At 41.0% G+C, this 22540-nt stretch overlaps 1 pseudogene; it reads left to right on the top strand.

The window, feature by feature from the left end:
• The first annotated feature begins 21502 nt into the window (after positions 1 to 21502).
• LOC112826899 (ferritin heavy chain pseudogene) lies at positions 21503 to 22246 on the top strand (annotated as a pseudogene).
• The last annotated feature ends 294 nt before the right edge of the window (positions 22247 to 22540 follow it).

Raw genomic sequence — 22540 nt, forward strand, 5'->3', positions numbered from 1 at the left:
AGTCTCTGGGGTCTGTCTCCATCGTTGCTGTGTGATCTTGGGCAAGTCACCTAACTTTTCTGGACCTCTCTTTTTATCACTAGAAGAAAGCAAGTATCAGATCAATCTCTAAGGATTTTTCCAGCCCTAAAAGTGTCATGGCTTTAGTTTCTTCAATCATTCTGGTTAATATTCACAGAAAACAATCTTCAGCCCACATAAGATCGTGACTCTTATCAATAGTAAGTTATTAAAGTCTCACGGATTGGAAATACTATTTTCTGAATTTATAGTAGGTGTTTTTCATTCTTTTTTGGCTGCCCTTTCTGTGTTGAAGGAGTCTCCTACCTTAAGAGGTATTATGGATTGGGCTGTTGTCTCCCCTAACATTGAAGTGTTAACCCCTAGTACCTTGGAATGCGGTCTTACTTGGAAATAGAATTGTTGCAGATGTACTCAGTCAAGATGAGGCCATACCAGAGTAGATCAGGTCCCATCCAATGTGACTGGTGTCCATATAAAAAGGGGGACTGTGACTCAGAGACACACACACAGAGAGAAGGCCAGGTGAGGCCTGGAGTGTGCTGCCTCAAGCCCAGCACCCACCAGAAGTGGGCGGGGCCCAGAACACATGCTCCCCTCACGCCTTCAGAGGGAAGCCCAGAATCTCAGACCTCCAGGCTCCAGAAGACTGACAGTAAGTTTCTGCTGTGGACGGCACCCAGGGCAGGGTTTTTATCAGGACAGTTCTAGCAAACTAACAGAAGAGGTAAACCCACTTGCCACTACAAAGTTGAAAATGCCGGCTACTCACTTTCCTGGCCATGCCTGGGGTTGGGCAAGGACTTGTGACCTGGGTTCTACTGAGGGGACACACCTGCACAGCCAGCAAGACACAGACAGGGACTGTGAAATCCAGTCAGACGACACATGGTGGCAGTGGCAGCCACTCCACACAGCTCCAAGGGGCAGTTACAACTGCAGCTGGAGCAGCCAGCTGGACCCTGCAGCAGCAGCAGTGACATCCACACCTGAGAGTAAGGACCCCAGCATCTCTGCAGGATATGCTCTGCAGCCTGGCTTAGGGGGTCCTCTGAGGCTGCTGGCCCTTCTGGAGATTCCTAAGTTATCCAGTACTTCCTCACAAATGTCATTTCTAATTCAGTTAACCAGAGGAGGTTTCTGTTGCTTGCCTACAACAGCTCATGACAGAGTGGGTCCCTGGTATTTGTCAGTGTTGCATAAACCCTGAATTGACATAAGTGGTAATATATAAATCACACAATTCTCTAAAACAGTTCAATATAATACACATATACTTGGTGAAATCAAAATAACTATTACTGCCATTTAATGAACATGGGCCATATACCCTGACCAAGCTCATTACTTGGAACCTCAACACAACAGTGCCTTGCACTAAGCAGGCCCTCCTGACTATCACAGACAGGGAAAGCCATGTTTGGAGACTTACCAAACTATGGAGCTAGCAGATGGCCAATACAAGTGTTGAACCCAGGCATTCTGACTATAATACGTGTGAACAGAACACTCCGGAACAATAGTGCAAATACATTTTTAAAATGAGATAGTGAGGAAAAAATGCAAAGTTTCTGATTCTGAATGAGTTACAGAACAATATTTTAAGTTTGTTTTGATGCCCATTTGTCTGGGAAAAAAGTCATCTGTGCCTTTTCCTAAAAGAAGAGAAATGAACTAGATACCCTCTGCTATTCTGGTAATAGCCCAAGGAAAACTGATGTAAATAGCTAAATAACTTAGGGTGCAAATTATTGAGGAAACAGCAAAACTGTGGAACTAATTTATCTGAGAAATTGTGTTGTATCAGCTTGACTTATAAAACCAAATTCATTTTTTAAAGTGTTAGCCATTACAAATTCCGAGATACTTTGTAAAGCTTCTGTTTGGCAAATGAGAACAGCTGGGAAAATAAATATGTACAGTGAAGAGAGCTAAAATATCTTGTTCAAAAAAGAAATTACAATAACTGTGAAAACCACAGTATCTGAACAAATGTCCATGCTCAAGTTCACCATCAGAATCAAAGCACTGTTTTTGAAAAAGTATTGATAAGAAGCACATGGAATAGGTGAGAGTAACAAATATCTGTTGGAGCTCCCAAAGCAAAGATCGCCTAGGTCAGTGGGACCCTGACTTCCTAATCTTAGGGAGAAGCTCTCAGGATTCACTGTGGGAACTAGGTACTTCCCTTTTGTTCATGGGGAATCATACCAAGTTTCACTAATTGATCAATTCCCACAGTAACATTGGAATTAAGCCATTGAAGCTCTTTCTGGACTGTCCTAGAGGGGATACATCACTTCTCGGGGTCTTAGCTTCCTCACACAGTGTGGGGACCACACGCTTTATCCTACCTGACCCTTGACTGCTGTCAGGGGAGACTGGAGCTCCTGATATCCTTGCAAGTTCCCCACAGACCTTTCACCAACGCTCCATTTAGTGCCTAGTTACTTGCTTCCTATCCTTTCCGAAACCTCTGGACTCAGAAGTATCATGGGGAAGCTGAGGGTTCTGAGGCTCGCCAAGGCAAAGGCTTAAAGTTCAAGGTTCAAATGAGGCTCAGAGAAACTGTTGAACTGAAACTATTAAAGCTAGACATATGATTACTTCATGATCTAGCAATTCTACTACAAAGTATTGTACCCACAGTGTGTGCATTTCTCCTCCAGAAGATGTACGTGCATAATGGACAAAACTGGACCCAATCCAAATGTACATCAACAGTACAAAGCATAAGCTATGGTATATTCATATATTATTACAGAGAAATAAAAATAAACCACTTTTATATTCAACAATATAGATATAATGTTGAGTGATGAGGCTAGATACCAACATGTGTACTGTATGATTCCATTTATATGAGGTTCAAGAACAGGTAACACAAATCTAAGGTGAAAGAGGTCAGAACAGGGGTTACCTCTGGAGGAGGGGGTGGATATTGATTGGGAGGTAACATACAGGAACCTACTGAAATGTTGTGAATGTCCTAGATATTTGTCCTAACAGTGATTACATGAATATATACATAGGTAAGAATTCAAATAACTTGCATATTTCTATATGTATATTATAAGAAAAAATTTAAGGGAGAGGCTTCTGAGAGTCAGGACTTCAGTCTTAAAGTGGTGAGGAATATAGGAGATTTCAATGAGAGGTGCTCGGGTTGGAGCCTTCAGGTTTCAGTGCTCAGCATTCAAGATAGATCAGGATTCAGAGAGTAGAACTGAAATATCTGCAAGAAAATAATGATAAGCACTTCCATCTGTTAAGCACTTTCTAGGTGCCAGACTCTAGACCAAGCATTTTGCAAACATGACCTTATTTAATATTTACAACAATTTTGTAAGGTAGGTGCTGATATTATCTCCATTTTACAGAATAATGACATCTTGCTCAAGGTCATGCTGCACTAAATGGCAAAGTCAGGACACTCTGTCCAGGATGAAGAGACAGAGTGGTGTCAAGATGGGAAAAGAATGGGGCTGGAAAAACATGGTGGAGGAGTAGGGGACCCCCTTCCCCCTGGTTCACAGAATTGAGCTGGATATCTACCAGACCACTCTGAACACATACAAAATCAGCCTGAGATGTAAGAAGATAGATGTGGATCTCTACAAACAGAATATCGCCGGTGGTTGGTTTCAAGGTATGAAGCAGGGAACCGTGATCCCGTGGGCAAATATCGGAGGATAAACGAAAGGGGGAGGGAGCCAAGCCGTTGGGATCCTACACCACCAATAAGCGCTATCCTCCCGAGCTGGGAATAGGGCACAGACATGCAGATCGGTAGCGACGGGGAAAGGCCAGCCCCCCCGGACTGAAACCCAGAGCGGCAGGGCCCCGTGAGTGAACTGGGGGTGGCTGGTGGCTTTAAAAGCAGGAAGGGCAGAGATGTGCCTTGATCTGAAGGTGAGGACTAGGAGCGCTGCTGAGGGGCACACAACCAAGGACGCTGCAGTTTATAACAGCACAGATAGAAACCAAAAATGGAAATAGCGTGGCCTGGAGAGCTCACTGAAGAACAGACGGCGATCTCTCCACTCTGAGGCAGAGGGTTGGAAACAATCTCTTCTGTTCTGACTCTTGGAAGAGACACGGAAAGCCACCAGGGAAAGCAAGCCCCAAAAAAACGGTTTTCACTGAGCTCATCCCCCGCCACAGGGGGCAGGGCAACTCTGCCCAAACAGAGTTGCCTGAGTAACAGTGCAGCAGGGCCTTCCCCCACAGAAGACAGCCTGGGAGAACAAGAGGCCAACAACCCTAAGGTCCCTAGAAAACAGGTGCACCTTGCTTGGGTTCTGGTCAATAATTTGGATTCTGTACATTCCCTCAACCACCCCTCAACAGAATGACTAGGAGGAGGAACCCCTAAAATAGGAAAGACTCAGAGACTGTGACTTCTGCCACAGATTTACAAATGGATACAGATATAACCAAGATATGGGAGATGGAATTCAGGGTAGCAATTGTGAAGACAATAGCTAGCATGCAGAAATCGATTAATGGCAACATAGAGTCTCTAAGGGCAGAAATGAGAGCTGTTCTGGCAGAACTTAAAAATGCTATCAATGAGATCCAATCTAATTGCGATACTCATAGCTAGGGTAAGCGAGGCAGAAGAATGAATTAGTGATCTAGAAGACCAATTAATAGACAAGAATGAAAAAGAGGAGGCCAGGGAAAAACAACTCAAAATCCATGAAAATAGAATCAGAGAAATAAGTGACACCATCAAACATTCTAATGTCAGAATTATCGGGATCCCTGAGGGGGTGGAGAGAGAGAGAGGACTAGGAGATATATTTGAGCAAATCGTAGCTGAGAACTTCCTTAATCTGGGGAATGAAACAAACATTCACGTCCTAGAGGCAGAGAGGACCCCTTCCAAGATCAAGGAAAATAGGCCAACACCCTGGCATGTAATAGTAAAACTTGCAAATCTTAGAACCAAGGAAACCATCTTAAGGGCAACTGGGGGAAGAGATTCGTTACATACAAAGGGAGGAACATCAGAATAACGTCAGACCTATCCACAGAGACCTGGCAAGCCAGAAAGGACTGGCAAGACATATTCAGTGTACTAAACGAGAAAAACATGCAGCCAAGAATACTTTATCTGGCAAGGCTGTCATTTAGAATGGATGGAGAGATGCAGAGCTTCCAACACCCACAGAAACTGAAAGAATATGTGATCACTAAACCGGCCCAGCAAGAAATATTAAGGGGGGTTCTATAAAAGGAGAAAGACCTGAAAAGTGATATAGAACAGGAATTTACAGGGACAATCTATAAAAACAAGGTCTTCACAAGAAACATGACAATAAATTCATATCTTTCAATAATCACTCTCAACGTGAATAGTGTAAATGCTCCCATAAAATGGTGCAGAGTTGCAGATTGGATAAAAAGACAGGACCCATCCATATGCTGTCTACAAGAGACTCATTTTTGAACCTAAAGATATATCCAGATTGAAAGTGAAGGGATAGAGTTCCATTTTCCGTGTCAACACACCTCAGAAGAAAGCTAGGGTAGCAATTCTTATAGCAGACAAATTAGATTTTAAGCTAAAGACTGTAGTTAGAGACACAGAGGGCACTAGATCATTCTTAAAGGGTCCTATCCAACAAGAAGATCTAACAATTGTAAATATCTATGCCCCCAACATGGGAGCAGCCATCTACATAAGCCAACTGTTAACCAAAATAAAGAGTCATATTGATAACAGTATGTTAATTGTAGGATACCTCAATACTCCCCTTTCAGCAATAGACAGATCATCTAAGCAGAAAATCAACAAAGAAACAAGAGCTTTGAATGACACTGAACCAGATGGACCTCATAGGTATATACAGAACATTCCACCCTAAAACAACAGAATACTCATTCTCGAGTGCACATGGAACTTTCTCCAGAACAAACCACATACTGGGTCACAAATCAGGTCTCAACCAATATCAAAAGACTGAAATTATTCCCTGCATATTCTCAGACCATAATGCTTTAAAACTGGAACTCAATCACAAGAAAAATTTGGAAGAAATTCAAACATTTGGAAGCTAAAGACCATTCTGCTCAAGAATGTTTGGGTCAACCAGGAAATCAAAGAAGAACTTAAACAATTCACAGAAACCAATGAGAATGAAAACACATCTGTCCAAAACCTATAGGATATTGCAAAGGCAGTCCTAAGGGGAAAATACATAGCCATCCAAGCCTCACTCAAAAAAATAGAGAAATCCCAAATTCACCAACTAACTCTACACCTTAAGGAGCTAGAGAAAAAGCAACAAATGATGCCTAAGCCACGCATTAGAAGAGAAATAATTAAGATTAGAGCAGAGATCGATGAATTAGAAACCAGAAACACAGTAGATCAGATCAATGAAACTAGACGCTGGTTCTTTGAAAGAATTAATAAGATCGATAAACCACTGGCCAGAGTTATCCAAAAGAAAAGAGAAAGGATCCAAATTAATAAAATTATGAATGAAATGGGAGAGATCACGACTAACACCAAGGAAATAGAAACAATTATTAGAAATTATTATCAACAACTATATGCCAATAAACTGAGCAATCTGGATGAAATGGATGTCTTCCTAGAAACCCATAAACTGCCAAGACTGAAACAGGAAGAAATTGACAACCTGAATAGGCCAATAACCAGTAACAAGGTTGAAGCAGTGATCAAAAACCTCCCAAAAAACAAGAGTCCAGGGCCTGATGGAGTCCCTGGGGAATTCTACCAAACATTCAAAGAAGAAATAATACCTATCCTCCTGAAGCTGTTTCAAAAAATAGAAACAGAAGGAAAGCTTCCAGATGCATTAGAATTATGCATAGAATGATGGGGCCAGCATTACCTTAATCCCCAAACCAGGCAAAGACCCCATGAAAAAGGAGAATTTCAGACTGATATCCCTGATGAATATGGATTCCAAAATCCTCAACAAAATCCTAGCTAATAAGATCCAACAATACATTAAAACGATCATCCACCATGACCAAGTGGGATTTATCCCCAGGATGCAAGGGTGGTTCAACCTCTGCAAATCAATCAGTGTGATAGAACACATTAATAAGAGGAGAGAGAACCATATAGTCCTCTCAATTGATGCAGAAAAAGCATTTGACGAAATACAGCATCCTTTCCTGTAAAACTCTTCAGAGTATAGGGATAGAGGGAACATACCTCAGGTTCATAAAATCCATCTATGAAAAACCCACAGTGAATATCATCCTCAATGGGGAAAAGCTGAGAGCCTTTCCCTTAAGATCAGGAACACAACTCTCGCCACTACTGTTCAACATAGTACTAGAAGTCCTAGCAACAGCAATCAGACAACAAAAAGAAATAAAAGGTATTCAAACTGGCAAAGAAGAAGTCAAACTCTCTCTTTTTGCAGATTACATGATACTTTACGTGGAAAATCCGAAAGACTCCACCCCCAAATTACTAGACCTCATACAGCAATTCAGTAATGTGGCAGGATACAAAATCAATGCACAGAAATCAGTTGCTTTCTTATACACTAACAATGCAACTGTAGAAAGAGAAATTAGAGAAATGATTCCATTTACAATAGCACCAAAAACCATAAAATACCTTGGAATAAACCTAACCAAAGAGGTAAAGGATCTATACTCTAGGAACTACAGAACACTCATGAAAGAAACTGAAGATGACACAAAAAGATGGAAAAACATTCCATGCTCATGGAACAGAAGAATAAACATTGTTAAAACATCTATGCTACCCAAAGCAATCTATACCTTCAATGCCATCCCTATCAAAATTCCAATGACATTTTCAAAGTGCTGGAACAAATAATCCTAAAATTTGTATGGAATCAAGAAAGACCCCTAAACGCCAAGGAAATGTTGAAAAAGAAAAACAAAGCTGGAGGCATCACGTTGCCCGATTTCAAACTATATTACAAAGCAGTGATCACCGAAACAGCATGGTACTGGCACAAAAACAGACATATAGACCAATGGAACAGAATAGAGAGCCCAGATATGGACCCTCAACTCTATGGTCAACTAATCTTTGACAAAGCAGGAAAAAATATGCAATGCAAAAAGACAGTCTCTTCAATAAATGGTGCTGGGAAAATTGGACAGCTATATACAGAAGAATGAAACTCAACCATTCTCTAACACCATACACAAAGATAAACTCAAAATGGATAAAAGACCTCAATGTGAGACAGGAATCCATCAAAATCCTAGAAGAGAATATAGACAGTAACCTCTTTGACATGAGCTACAGCAACTTCTTTCAAGACACATCTCCAGGGCGCCTGGGTGGCTCAGTTGGTTAAGCGACTGCCTTCGGCTCAGGTCATGATCCTGGAGTCCCGGGATCAAGTCCCGCGTCAGGCTCCCTGCTCAGCAGGGAGTCTGCTTCTCCCTCTGACCCGACCCCCCTCTCATGCTCTCTATCTCATTCTCTCAAATAAATAAATAAAATCTTAAAAAAAAAAAAAAGACACATCTCCATCTCCAAAGGCAAGGGAAACAAAAGCAAAAATGAACTTTTGGGACTTCATCAAGATAAAAAGCTTCTGCACAGCAAAGGAAACAGTCAACAAAACAAAGAGGCCACCCACAGAATGGGAGAAGATAGTTGCAAATGACACTACAGATAAAGGGCTGGTATCCAAGATCTATAAAGAATTCTCAAACTCAACACCCAAAAAACAAATAATCAAGTCAAAAAGTGGGCAGAAGACATGAACACTTTGCCAAAGAAGACATACAAATGGTTAACAGACACATGAAAAAATGTTCATCATCATTAGCCATCAGGGAAATTCAAATCAAAACTACATTGAGATACCACCTTACACCAGTTAGAATGGCAAAAATTGACAAGGCAAGAATCAAATGTTGGAGAGGTTGTGGAGAAAGGGGAACCCTCTTACAGTTGGTGGGAATGCAAGTTGGTAGAGCCACTTTGGAAAACAGTGTGGAGTTTCCTCAAAAAATTAAAAATAGAGCTACCCTATTGACCCAGCAATTGCACTCCTGGGTATTTACCCCAAAGACACAGATGTAGTGAAAAGAAGGGCCATATGCACCCCAGCGTTCATAGCAGCAATGTCCTCAATAGACAAACTGTGGAAAGAGCCAAGATGCCTTTCAACAGATGAATGAATAAAGAAGATGTGGTCTATATATACAATGGAATATTACTCAGCCATCAGGAAGGATGAATACCCAACTTTTACATCAACATGGATGGGACTGGAGATGATGCTAAGTGAAATAAGTCAAGCAGAGAAAGTCAATTATCATATGGTTTCACTTATTTGTGGAACATAAGGAATAGTATGGAGGACATTAGGAAAAGGAAGGGAAAAATGAAGGAGGGGAAATCGGAGGGAGAGATGAACCATGAGAGACTGTGGACTGTGAGAAAAAAACTGAGGGTTTAAAGGGGAGGGGGGTGGGTTGATGGGTTAGCCAGGTGATGGGTATTAAGAAGGTCATGTACTGCATGGAGCACTGGGTGTTATACGGAAACAATGAATGGTGGAACACTACATCAAAAACTAATGATGTATTGTATGGTGACTAATTAAAAAAAAAAAAAAAAGATTGGAAAAGAATGGTTTCCAGGCTCCTCTGCTCTAGGTCTTTACATTTCTTGGTAGGAGATTAATCAAAACTTCAGAAACAGAAACTCCTCTCCTTCCTTAAACAATCAAGCAATCAACACGTTAAAATGAAGAATGCTCTAAGGGAACAAATCGGGTCCAGATAGAGTGGCTTCTGCTTTTGTCAGCCAGCACTCTTCCTCCTTCTCTTCTGGAACAGGGACAGAGAGTGACCTAGCAGGGGCCCATGACAGTCTCCCCCTGGGGTACATGAAGGTCCAGTGCTAACATATGGAAGTGAAAGGAGGCAGACCAAGTCACTGAGCAAGGGCCAGAAGCTCCCATGTCCAAGGCCACCGGGCCACCTGCTCCCTGCCTTTCCCCTAGTTCTTGTGCCACTTTTCTCTCCCTTTTGTGAATTGCCCCAGAGTCTTTTCAATAAATCCTGTGTTAGGGTACCTAGGTGGCTCAGTCGGTTAAGTGACCAACTCTTAATTTCAACTCAGGTCATGATCTCAGGGTGGTGAGATCGAGCCTCAAGCATGGAGATTCTCGAGATTCTCTCTTGAGAGTCTCTCTCTCCCTCTCCATCTCCAACTTGTGTTCTCTCTATTAATTAAAAATAAATAAATCTGTGTTATTTAATAGGGCTCTTTGCTACAGTAAAGGAGCCCAGGGGCACCTGGGTGGCTCAGTCAGTTAAGCATCCGCTGTCAGCTCAGGTCATGATCCCAGGGTCCTGGGATCGAGCCCTGTGTCAGGCTCTGCTCAGCAGGGAGCTTGCTTCTCCCTCTCCCTCTGCCCTCTACCTGCTTGTGTGTGCTTTTTTTTCTCTAATTAATAAAATCTATTAAAAAGCAAAAAAGAGAGTCCAATTTGAACCAGCTTAAGTGAAAAGAGAAACTCATCAGAAAGACCCATGGAATCTCACAAAAATCAAAGATGGAAACACAACCCCCAGAACATAGCAACAGTCTGGAGCTCTGTCGGGAAACTGGAGGTCTCACCACATCAATCCCTCCGTTTTCCCGGTTCATCGCCTCCCCTAGTCCCTGTCAACACAGACCGGCCTCCTCTGCTCCTCTAGACACATGGTGGCATGTGACCAGGATTTATACATTCCATCTCAGATACCCAACAAGAAGCCCATCTCTCACTCTTATTTCCAAAATCAAAATTTCAAGGAAAGGACTGATTGACCAACTTGGATAAAACGTCCCAGACCAAGCAAACATGGCAGGGGGTCAGGATCATGTAGAAATGTGGTAACTCCTGCCATAATCATGTGGACTGATGAGGAACTAGTGGAAAAGAGATGGTGGGTAGCAATTTGATGGATGTCCACCACATGGCCTCACTTAAGCAATCCTTTGACCATAGTGAAAGCATCAGCTTTGGAGTTAAAAGGACTAGCTCCATCTTTACCAGCCATGTGATGCTGGGCAAGCCTCTGGCTTCTCATTTGCAAGTGAGGGTAATAATGCATACCTCATGGTATCACTGAGAGTATTAAGGAAGAATATGCAAAACACCTACACCACCACCTGACACACCAGTGTGGAATGCTTCTAATTTTATTTTGAAATCAAAACAATCACAGGAGGACTAAGAGTGCCTTGCATATACTGAATTGCTTTTGCTAAAGTAGAGGTTTTCCTATGCTATGCAGCCTGCTAACTTACAGCATTTCACTGCGGCATCTCTTGCTTTCAAAAATTTGTTTAAAAAAATAGGTATAAGTTACCTTCATGCTTGTTGCAAAAAACTGAAAGGCAAGAGGGTAATATGCTGCAAATACCCAAACTAACCCCTCTCTGTGAAGCAGACAGTAGTAAACTTTGTCCTTAAGACGTTTGGATTTGTTAATGATGAGCAGTACGTATGGACAGTTATCAGTGAGAAGCTATAAATAAGAAAGTTCTAAAGAGGCCAAAAAGCTGATGAGAGTATAGAGGGACTTTCTTGTTGTCAGGAAAAGCAGGTGGGAAGTCCCTCTTTCTTTTTGTCTCTTTTCACAGAGCAAAGAGAACAATGTACTATTTTAGGAAATCCTTCTAGGCCTGATTTAACACCTTGAACAGTTGGCTTCGTGTTATCAATATCAAGATGGTATTTTCAAAACACAAAGACAACAGATACTGGCTTTGATCACTATGTCAAGGCTTTGGGAAAGTGTCTTGTTAAAAGAAAAGCCCAGTCTCTTGTAGTTTATCAGTTTGACCTATCATGGTTTAGGATTCCCAGCACAGTGAGCATCTGGTTCATTACAGTATCTGAGATAACACCCATTCCCTGAGGCTGAATGAAGAAGGCCTGAGAAAGTGCTCCATCCATAGTGCTTGCTGGAAATCAGCAATGTGTGTCTAGAGTGTTCAGATTTAGAGCAGCATTGTTTCTAAAAACGCATAAACAATAATCCACATTTAATAACACTTTATATGGAATAATTGTTCCTCAGGTAAACAAAGAATTTATGTGCAACCTAAAATTTTAGAAAGGACTTGAGTCTTCTTTAAATTAAACCATTTTATTTAAACCATTTTAAATTGAAAAAGTTCTCTTTAGCAACATGAAAAATATAATATGCTTACATGAGAATTATGGAAACCCACCCAGCAGAGGAAACCCCTTTACAACAGTCCTGCAAATTATCATCCGGCCTCTCACTTAATACTTTGAGATGAGCTACTCACCAACTTATGGGGTGTTCCTGCCATTATTTGCCTTGTTTATGTTTATACTCACGGGTAATTATTAAGCTTTGAAGCAAAGCAGAATGAGACTCTTTCATACTAAAATACCCTTTCAAAGATAGGACAATGGTCATCATGCCCCCCCTTATCTTCATTCTACCCAGCTCAACTTTGGCAATACTCTCCACATTTTTTTCCAGGCACCTTAACATCTTGAACACCTTTCTCTAACTTGTTACCATCTCTCATGAAACTGCATATTGAGAACTGAACAGCGTAGCACAAAACAGGGAGGAATTTTTGGTCATGGGATGTAGCCAATGGCTTCCAAGATGGCATGAGCTTTCCTTAGAGACCACATCACATCATTGACTATTCCTTTAAAAACATCAGAAAATAACTGCTTTCTCTAAGATGTTTTTCATTTGCAATACATTATTTCCATTTTCCTTTAAAGCTATAGTTCTATAAGTAGTTATAGACCAGCACTGACCTTAAACCGAATTGATTGTAAAGGAGCTGACTGATGATGCTGGGCAGGAAATGGTTCTTTTGTTGGCAAACGGAAAGGTCACCAGAGGGCTTTTATAGCAGTAAACTAAAGAAAATGTCTTTCAAATTGGGCATTCTCTAGAAGAAAGAGGGAGAATAAGAAAGGATGTGGGCAGCAATTTCCTACACTGGAGGAACAATAATGAGCCATGAAAAGAGGGAAAGTCACACAAAATTACATTTTTTGTGTTAATTAGGTGACACACCATGCCAAAGACTGGATAAAATGAAAAAAAAAAATGAAAAGCAACATGCCATTTCTGGTGCTAACTCTCTGATTAAAGGTGGGGGGCAGCCCAGTCTCCTGCTCACCCAGGTTTGCTGAAGGATTGTTGCAGTTAGGCAGACTGGTTTTGCAATCAGCCTCTGGACAATGTGGCTGACATAATCCTGTGATTATGTACAGGGAGAAGCGTGTTCCTAGAAATGGTCTCCAATTTTTAAAAATCTCAAAACATCCTCCTTTTTTCTATTTCTCTTTGAATATATCTCAGCTACAGTTGGTGAAATGGTAGGTAGAAGGATAAGAACTACTCTTCAAGGAAGAATAACTGACAAAACATGAGCCTGTGGCATGAAAATCAGAAAGGTGGTTGTTGCATGATGGTCGGATATTGAGTACTTCCCAATGATGATGTTATAGACCAAATGCTTGTGTCTGTCCCTGCAAAATTTTATGTGTTGAATCCTAACCCCCATTTTGATGGTGTTGGGAGGTGAGGACTCTGAGAGGTGATGAGGTCGTGAGGGTGGAGCCATCATGAATGGGATTAGTGCCCTCATAAAAGCAGCACCACAGAGCCTCCTGCCAAGAGAAGACACCAAAAGAACTAGGAACCAGGAAGCAAGCCCTCACCAGACACTGACTCTGCCAGCGCCTCGATCTTGGACTTCCCAGCCTCTGGAACTGTGAGATATAAATATTTGTTGTTTAATCCACCCAGTCTGTGGAACTTTTGTTAGGTCAGCCCGAACTGATGAAGACACATGATAACCTAGTGTGCTGTAGATATGTTCCAGAAGAGAACCAAGAGGCATGTATTCTCACCACTTCCACACCCCTCAGAAATACAGTGTCTCTTGTATCGTGAGAGTAGATTCTCATTAGTGTAACTTCATGTGAACTCCCTCAAGTTAGGGAATATCTTTGCCCTCTCCCCACATACACTCAAAACCACTTTTTAACACTCCTGGGAATAAAGTTTAAGAAGAACATCTGTACCTGAGTGATTTCAGAAGTATAACCATAGAGCCCACTATTTGACATGGATACCAAGCATGAAGTTTATGTTCTATATCCACTCGGAGAATTTGTGGGCCTGGGGCACCTGGGTGGCTCAGATAGTTGGGCGTCTGCCTTCGGCTCAGGTCCTGATCTCAGGGTCCTGGGATCGAGCCCCATGTCGGCTCCCTTCTCAGTGGGAAGCCTGCTTCTCCCTCTCCCACTCCCGCTCCCCCTGCTTGTACTCTCTCACTCTGTTGAATGAATGGAATCTTTGAAAAAAAAGGAAGAAAAAAAATTTTTTTGTGGGCCCTCTTGGCAGTTACTATCTTCTCTTACCATTTTCCCTCCCAAATATCACCACCCTGTCACTTTCCATCAGCTTTCAGTCACCTCCACTCTCCTCTGGGACTAATCTGGCTGTCTGCCTGTATCACAGATCATTAACTGAAATTTTCTGTTCCCCCACAGACCCTATAATGTTCAACACAGGTATCACTAGCTATATTTCTGAAGCCATGGATTTCAACCCCAGCTGCACATCACATAACTTGGAAAGCTTTTTAAAAATACAAATGCCAGGGGAGGAATTAAGAAGACAGAGGAGTAAGGGGACCCTAAGTTTGCCTTGTTCCTCAAATACAAGTAGATAGTTATCAAATCATTCTGAACACCTGAGAAATCAATTGGAGATCTGAGAAAACAAATGCTGAAGTCTACAAGTAGAAAAGCAACCACTGTTGGAAAGCAGGAAGTGCAGGGTCTTGAATCTGGTATTACCTAGCCAAGGATGCAGTGGTGGGGAGGGAACCAGCTTAAGGAGGATACTGCTAAGTATTAGAAGTAGCAGAGTGCAAAAGCAGAACTTTTAGAAGTCTGTTACAGTGGGGGATGTCCCTGGCTTAAAATGCTCAGGTGGTTAAGCAGGGCAGAATCCCAGGTGTGACAGGGTAGTCTCAGGATCCCCGGGGTCACAAGAAGAATGGGTGGCACCTGAGTGAGGCAGAGTTCCCAGGCAAAGGAGCAGGGAAGCTGGCTGAGAACAGTGAGTCTAGGTACTGGCTCTCTACTCTATGCTGCCATTAACTGTGAACCACCGTGGATTCATACAACCACTTTCCTGGGATGGGTCCAACAAAAGGCAGAAGCATGGCAAAACCTCTCCACCCCCCCCTCCCACTCAGGGAGGAACAGCGTGGGTCCACGCCACAGAAGTCCATAAAATTCGGAATTTTGTAATTCAGTCATGTGCCAGAGATAAAAAATGCTCAGTCACAGGCAGGGTGAACACAGAGTTCTGACAGAAACCCAGAAGATAGGAGTGATTGATTGCTTTTCTGTGAGGGCTCATTGAAGAGTAGGGGCAGGAATTATCAGCTGTCAGGATGGAGAGGAGAGTGCAGCCATATTCGTCCCACCCTTCAGTGCTGAAAGCCTTCAGGGAGCAAAACAGCGCCACCTAGTGGAGTCTGGAGCCACTTACACCAAGCCCGGCCTCGCTGTGCACGGAAGGCACATTTCCACTAGGGCAAGCCCAACTAAAAAAAAAAAAAAAAAATCACTGGAATAGGCCCCTCCCCCAGAAGACCAGCACAACTCGCTCTCACCAAGTTTACTGATCATGAAAGGCAGCAAAGTCTCAGCTCTTGGGGAAAACAGTATATAGCATTCTTTGTATTTTTATTATTATTCAGTCTTTTAGTATCATTTTTTCAGTTATTTTATTTTTTCAATTTTTTAATTTTTATTTTTATATGTACTTTATGTATTTTTTTATTTTTCATTTCCTTTCATTGTATTTTATTTTATATATACATATTTTTTGTCCTTTCTTATTTTGGAATCTACTTTCTTTTAAAAAGCAGACCAAAACACACCCAGAATCTAGTTTCTTTCTTTTCCCATTGTTTTTTATTTTGTTATTTTTTTCTCTTTTCTTTGTTTCTTTTCTGGACAAAATGATGAGATGGAGAAATTCACCCCAAAAGAACAAACAGGGGGTCATACTCACTGCCAGGGTTTTAATCAATATGGATGTAAGTAAGATATCTGAACTAGAATTTAAAACAATGATTATAAAGATACTACCTGGGCAAGCAAAAAACATAGAAGACACTAGAGAATCCCTTACTGTAGAGATAAAAGAACTAAAATCTAGTCAGGCCAAAATTTAAAAAAAAAATGCTATTACCAAGATGCAGTCCCAAGTGGAGACCATAAAAACGAGGGTAGAATGAAGAAAAGAGACTAAGTGATATAGAAGATAAAATGATGGAAAATAAGGAAGCTAAAAACAAGAGGGAAAGAAAACTACTAGATCATGAAAGTAGACTTAGGGAACTCAGCAATTCCATAAAGTGAAATAATCTGTATTATAGGAGTCCCAGAAGATTAGGAGCAGGAAAAAGGGGCAGAAGGTTTATTTGAACAAATTATATCTGAAAACTTCCCTAATATGGGGAAAGAAGCAGGCATTCAAGTCTAGGAGGCACAGAGAACCCCCCTCAATATCAACAAAAATAGGTAAACACCTTGACATATTATATTGAATCTTGCAAGTTACAAAGATCAACAGAAAATCCTGAAAGCAGCTTGAGAATAGAGGTCTTTAACCTACAAGGATAGATACATAAGGCTGGTGGCAGACCTGTCCGCTGAGACCTGGCAGACCAAAAAGGACTGGCATGATATAGTCAATGTACTAAATGGGAAAAATATTAAGCCAAGAATACTTTATCCAGCAAGTCTCCATTCAGAATAGAAGGAAAGATAAAGAGTTTCCAGGACAAACAAAAACTAAATGAATGTGTGAACACTAAACCAGCCCTGCAAGAAATATTAAAGGGGAACCTTTGAGTGGAGAGAGAGCCCAAAAGTAACAAAGACCAGAAAGGAACATAGACAATCTACAGAAACAGCGACTTTACAGGTAATACAATGGCACTAAATTCATCTTTCAATAGTTACTCCGAACGTAAGTGGATTAAAAGCTCCAATCAAAAAACATAGGTATCAGAATGGATTAAAAAAAAAACACAAGACTCATCAATATGCTGCTTACAAGAGAATCATTTTAGACACAAAGACACCTCCAGATTGAAAGTGAGGGAGTGGAGAACGATTTATCATGCTAATGAAAATCAAAAGAAAGCTGGAGTAGACATCCTTATATCAGACAAACTAGATTTTAAACCAAAGACTGTAACAAGAGATGAAGAAGGACACTATATCATAATAAAGGGGGTCTATCCAACAGGAAGGTCCGGGCACCTGGGTGGCTCAGTCAATTAAGCATCTGCCCTTGGCTCAGGTCATGATCTCAGGGTCCTGGGATTGAGTCCCGCATCGGGCTCCCTGCTCAGCAGGGAGTCTGCTTCTCCCTCTACCACTCCCCACTGCTCATGATCTCTCTTTCACTCTCTCTCTCAAATAAATAAAATCTTTTTAAAAATAAATAAATAAATAGTGGCTTCCACCTGTAATTAAAAAAACAAACAAACAAACCTAAGAATTATAAATATTTAAGCCCCTAACTTGGGAGCAGCCAAATATATAAGCCAATTAATAATAAAATTAAAGAAAGTTACTGATAATAATACAATAATAGTAGGGTACTCTAACACTGCACTCACGGCAATGGACAGATCACCTAAGCAGAAGATCAACAAGGGAACAAGTGCTTTGAACAACACACTAGAACAGATGGACTTAACAGATATATTCAGAGTATTTCATTCTAAAGCAGCAGACTCCACATTCTTCTCAAGTGTACATAGAACATTGTCTAGAGTAGATCACATACTGGGTCACAAATCAGGTCTCAACCAGTATAAAAAGACTGAGATCATACCATGCATATTTTTGAGACACAATGTTATGAAACGAAATCAAGCACAAGACAAAATGTGGAAGGACCACAAATACATGGAAGTTAAAGAGCATCCTACTGAAGAATGAATGGGTCAACCAGGAAGCTAAAGAATTCAAAAAATACATGGAAGCAAGGGGCACCTGGGTGGTTCAGCCAGTTAAACATCTGCCTTCAACTCAGATCATGATCCCAGGGTCCTGGGATCAAGCCCCACGTCGGGCTCCCTGCTCAGTGGGGAGCCTGATTCTCCCTCTCCCTCTGCGTCTTCCTTGCTGGTGCTCTCTCGCTCACTCTATCAAATAAATAAAATCTTTAAAAAAAAATAAAATACATGGAAGCAAATGAAAATGAAAACGTGACAGTCTAAAACCTTTGGGATGCAGCAAAGGTCATAGGAGGAAAGTATATAGCAATACAGGTCTTCCTCAAGAAGCAAAAAAAAGTATCAAATACACAACCTAACCTTACACCTAAAGGAACTGGAAAAATAACAGCAAATAAAATAAAATCCAGCAGGAGAAAATAAATAATAAAGACTGATCTCTGCTCTAATGATATCAAATTTAAAAAAAACAGTAGAACAGATCAACAAAACTAAGAGCTGATTCTTTGAAAGAATTAATAAGATTGATAACCCCCTAGCCAGACTTATCAAAAAGATAAAACACCGAAGTAAATAAAATCATGAATGAAAAAGGAGAGATCACAACACCAAAGAAATACAAACAATTATAAGGGAATATTATGAGCAATTATATGCCAATAGGGCAATCTGGAAGAAATACATTCCTAGAAACATAAACTACAAAAACTGAAACAGGAATAGAAAAGCTGAACAGACCCATAACCAGCAAAGAAATTGAATCAGTAATCAAAAATCTCCCAACAGACAGAAATCCAGGGCCAGATGGCTTCCCAGGAGAATTCTACCAAACATTTAAAGAAGGATTAATATATAATACCTATTCTTCTGAAGCAGTTTCAAAAAATAGAAATGGAAGGAAAACTTCTAAACTCATTCTGTGAGGACAGCATTACTTTGATCACAAAACCAAACAAAGACCCCACTAAAAAGGAGAATTACAGACCAATATCCCTGATTTACATGGATGCAAAATTCTCACCAACATACTAGCTAAGAGGATCCAACAGTACATTAAAAGGATTATTCACCATGACAAAGTAGAATTTATTCCTGGGCTGCAGGCATGGCTCATATTCACAAAATCAAAGTGATACACTACATTAATAAAAGAAAGGACAAGAACCGTATGATCCTCTCAACAGATGCAGAAAGAGCATTTGACAAAGTACAGCTCCTTTCTTGATAAAAACCCTCCACCATGTAGGAATAGAGGGAACGTACCTCAACATCATAAAAGCCACATGTGAGAGACCCACAGCAAATATCATCCTCAATGGGGAAACACTGAGAGCTTTTCCCCTAAGGTCAGGAACACAACAGGGATGCCCACTCTCGCCACTGTTGTTCTACATAGTACTGAAAGTCCTAGCCTCAGCAATCAGACAAAAAAAAGAAAAGGCATCCAAATCAGCAAAGAAGTCAAACTTTCACTTTTCACAGACAACATGATACCCTATGTAGAAAACCCAAAAGAGTCCAACAAAAATTGCTAGAACTGATACAGGAATTCAGCAACATGGCAGGATATAAAATCAATGCACAGAATTAAGTTGCATTTCTATACACTAAGAATGAAGCAGAAAAATAAAGCAAGGGATTGATCCTATTTACAATTTCACCAAAAACAGTAAGACACCCAGGAGTTAACCTAACCAAAGAGGTAAAGGATCTGTACTCTGAATACTATAGGACACTCAAAGAAATTGAGGAAGACACAAAGAAATGGAAAAACGTTCCATGCTCATGGATAAGAACATTGTTAAAATGTCTATGCTACCTGAAGCAATCTACACATTCAAAGCAATCCCAATCAAAATGCCATTAGCATTTTTTACAGAGCTAGAACAAACAATCCTAATATTTGTATGGAACCAGAAAAGACCCCAATAGTCAAAGGAATGTTGAAAATGAAAACCAAAGCTGTAGGCATCACAATGCAAGACTTCAAGCTGTAATCATCAACACAATATGGAACTGGCACAAAAACACATAGATCAATGGAACAGAATAGAGAACCCAGAAATAGACTCTCAATTCTACCGTCAAGTAATCGTCAACAACTCAGGAAAGAATATCTAAAGGAAAAATGGAAAAAAAACAGGCTCTTCAACAAATGGTGTTGGGAAAATTGGACTGCCACATGCAGAAGAATGAAACTGGACCACTTACACCATACACAAAAATAAACTGAAAATGGATGAAAGACCTAAACGTGAGAGAGGAATCCATCAAAATCCTAGAGGAGAACACAGGCAGCAACTTCTTTGACCTTGGTCACAGCAACTTCTTGCTTTGGAAATATCTCCAAAGGCAAGGGAAACAAAAGCAATAATCAACTACTGGGACTTCATCAGGATAAAAAGCTTTTGCACAGCAAAGGACACAATTGACAAAACTAAAAGGCAACCTACAGAAAGGGAGAAGATATTTGCAAATGATGTATCAGATAAAGGGATAGTATCCAAAATCTATAAAGAATTTGTCAAACTCAACACCCAAAAAAAACAAAAAACCTAGTCAAGAAATGGACAGAAGGCATGAACAGACACTTCTCCAAAGAAGACCTACAAATGGCCAACAGACACAGGAAAAATTGCTCATCACTCATCATCATGGAAATACAAATCAAAACCACAATGAGGTACCACCTCACACCAGTCAGAATGGCCAAAAAGAACAAGTCAGGAAACAACGGATGTTGGTGAGAATGTGGAGAAAGGGGAACCCACTTACACTGTCGTTGGGAATGCAAACTAGTAGAGTCACTCTGGAAAACAGTATGGAGGTTCTTCAAAAAGTTAAAAATAGAATTACCATACGACCCAGCAATTGAACTACCAGGTATTTATCCAAAGGATACAAAAATGCTGATTTGACGGGGCACATACACCCCAATGTTTATAGCCATGTCCATAATAGCCAAAATATGGAAAGAACCCAAACGTCCACCAGCTGATGAACGGATTAAGATGTGTATGTATATGTGTATATATATGTAGATACACACATACCTATATGTATATGTAGATATATACACATCTATGTAAATATATCTACATATCTATATAAATATATAAAATGGAATATTACTCAGCCATCTAAAAGAATGATATATTGCCACTTGCAATGATGTAGATGGAACTAGAGTGTATCATACTAACTAAAATCAGTCAGAGAAAGACAAATACCATATGAGTTCACTCATGTGGAATTTAAGAAACAAAACAGATGGACAGTCTCTGCCGAGAGTCGCTGCGGTTTCCTGCTTCAACAGTGCTTGGACGGAACCAGCGCTCGTCCCCTACCGGGGCCGGCCGTTCAGAGCCAGCCCTCTGCCATCTCTTCCTCGCGCCCTGGGACCACTCCAAGGCCCCCACCGCCGCTCGCCGCCGCCTTTTCTCAGCCGCCGCCATGACGACCGCGCCCCCCTCGCAGGTGCGCCGGAACTACCACCAGGTCTCGGAGGCCGCCATCAACTGCCAGATGAGCTCTACGCCTCCTACGTCTACCTGTCCATGTCTTACTACTTTGACCACAATGATGTGGCTTTGAAGAACTTCGCCAAATATTTTCTTCACCAATTTCATGAGGAGAAGGAACATGCTGAGAAACTGATGAAACTGCAGAACCAACGAGGTGGCCGAATCTTCCTTCAGGATATCAAGAAACCAGACCGTGATGATTGGGAGAACGGGCTGAATGCAATGGAGTGTGCATTACATTTGGAAAAGAGCGTGAATCAGTCACTACTGGAACTGCACAAAATGGCCACTGATAAAAGTGACCCCCCATTTGTGTGACTTCATTGAGACTCATTACCTGAATGAGCAGGTGAAATTCATCAAAGAATTGGGTGACCACGTAACCAACCTGCGCAAGATGGGGGCTCCCGAATCTGGCATGGCAGAGTATCTCTTTGACAAGCACACCTTGGGAAACAGTGATAGTGAAAGCTAAGCCTTAGGCTGTCTTCCCATAGCCACAAGGGTGACTTCCCTGGTCACCAAGGCAGTGCATGCATGTTGGGGTTACCTTTACCTTTTCTATAAGTTCTACCAAAACATCTACTTAACTTCTTTCATTTGTACCATTCTTCAAATAAAGTAATTTGGTACCAAAAAAGAAAAAAGAAAAACAGATGAATATAGGGGAAGTGAAGGAAAAATAACATAAAAACAGAGAGCGAGGCAAACCATAAGAAACTCTTAACTATAGGAAACCAACTGAGGGTTGCTGGAGGGGAGATGGGTGGAGGCAGGAGTAACTGGGTCATGGGCATTAAGGAGGGCACTTCATGTAATGAGAACTGGGTATATACAACTGATGTATCACTAAATTCTACCCCTGAAAAGTGATATAGTATATGTTAACTAAACTGAGTTTAAATAAAAAATTAAAACAAAAACCAAAAAATTAAAAATAAAAAAG

Source organism: Callorhinus ursinus, unplaced genomic scaffold (assembly GCF_003265705.2).
Source record: "Callorhinus ursinus isolate GAN/ISIS: 27379988/994484 unplaced genomic scaffold, GSC_fseal_2.0 scaffold7, whole genome shotgun sequence".
Classification (NCBI taxonomy): Eukaryota; Metazoa; Chordata; class Mammalia; order Carnivora; family Otariidae; genus Callorhinus; species Callorhinus ursinus.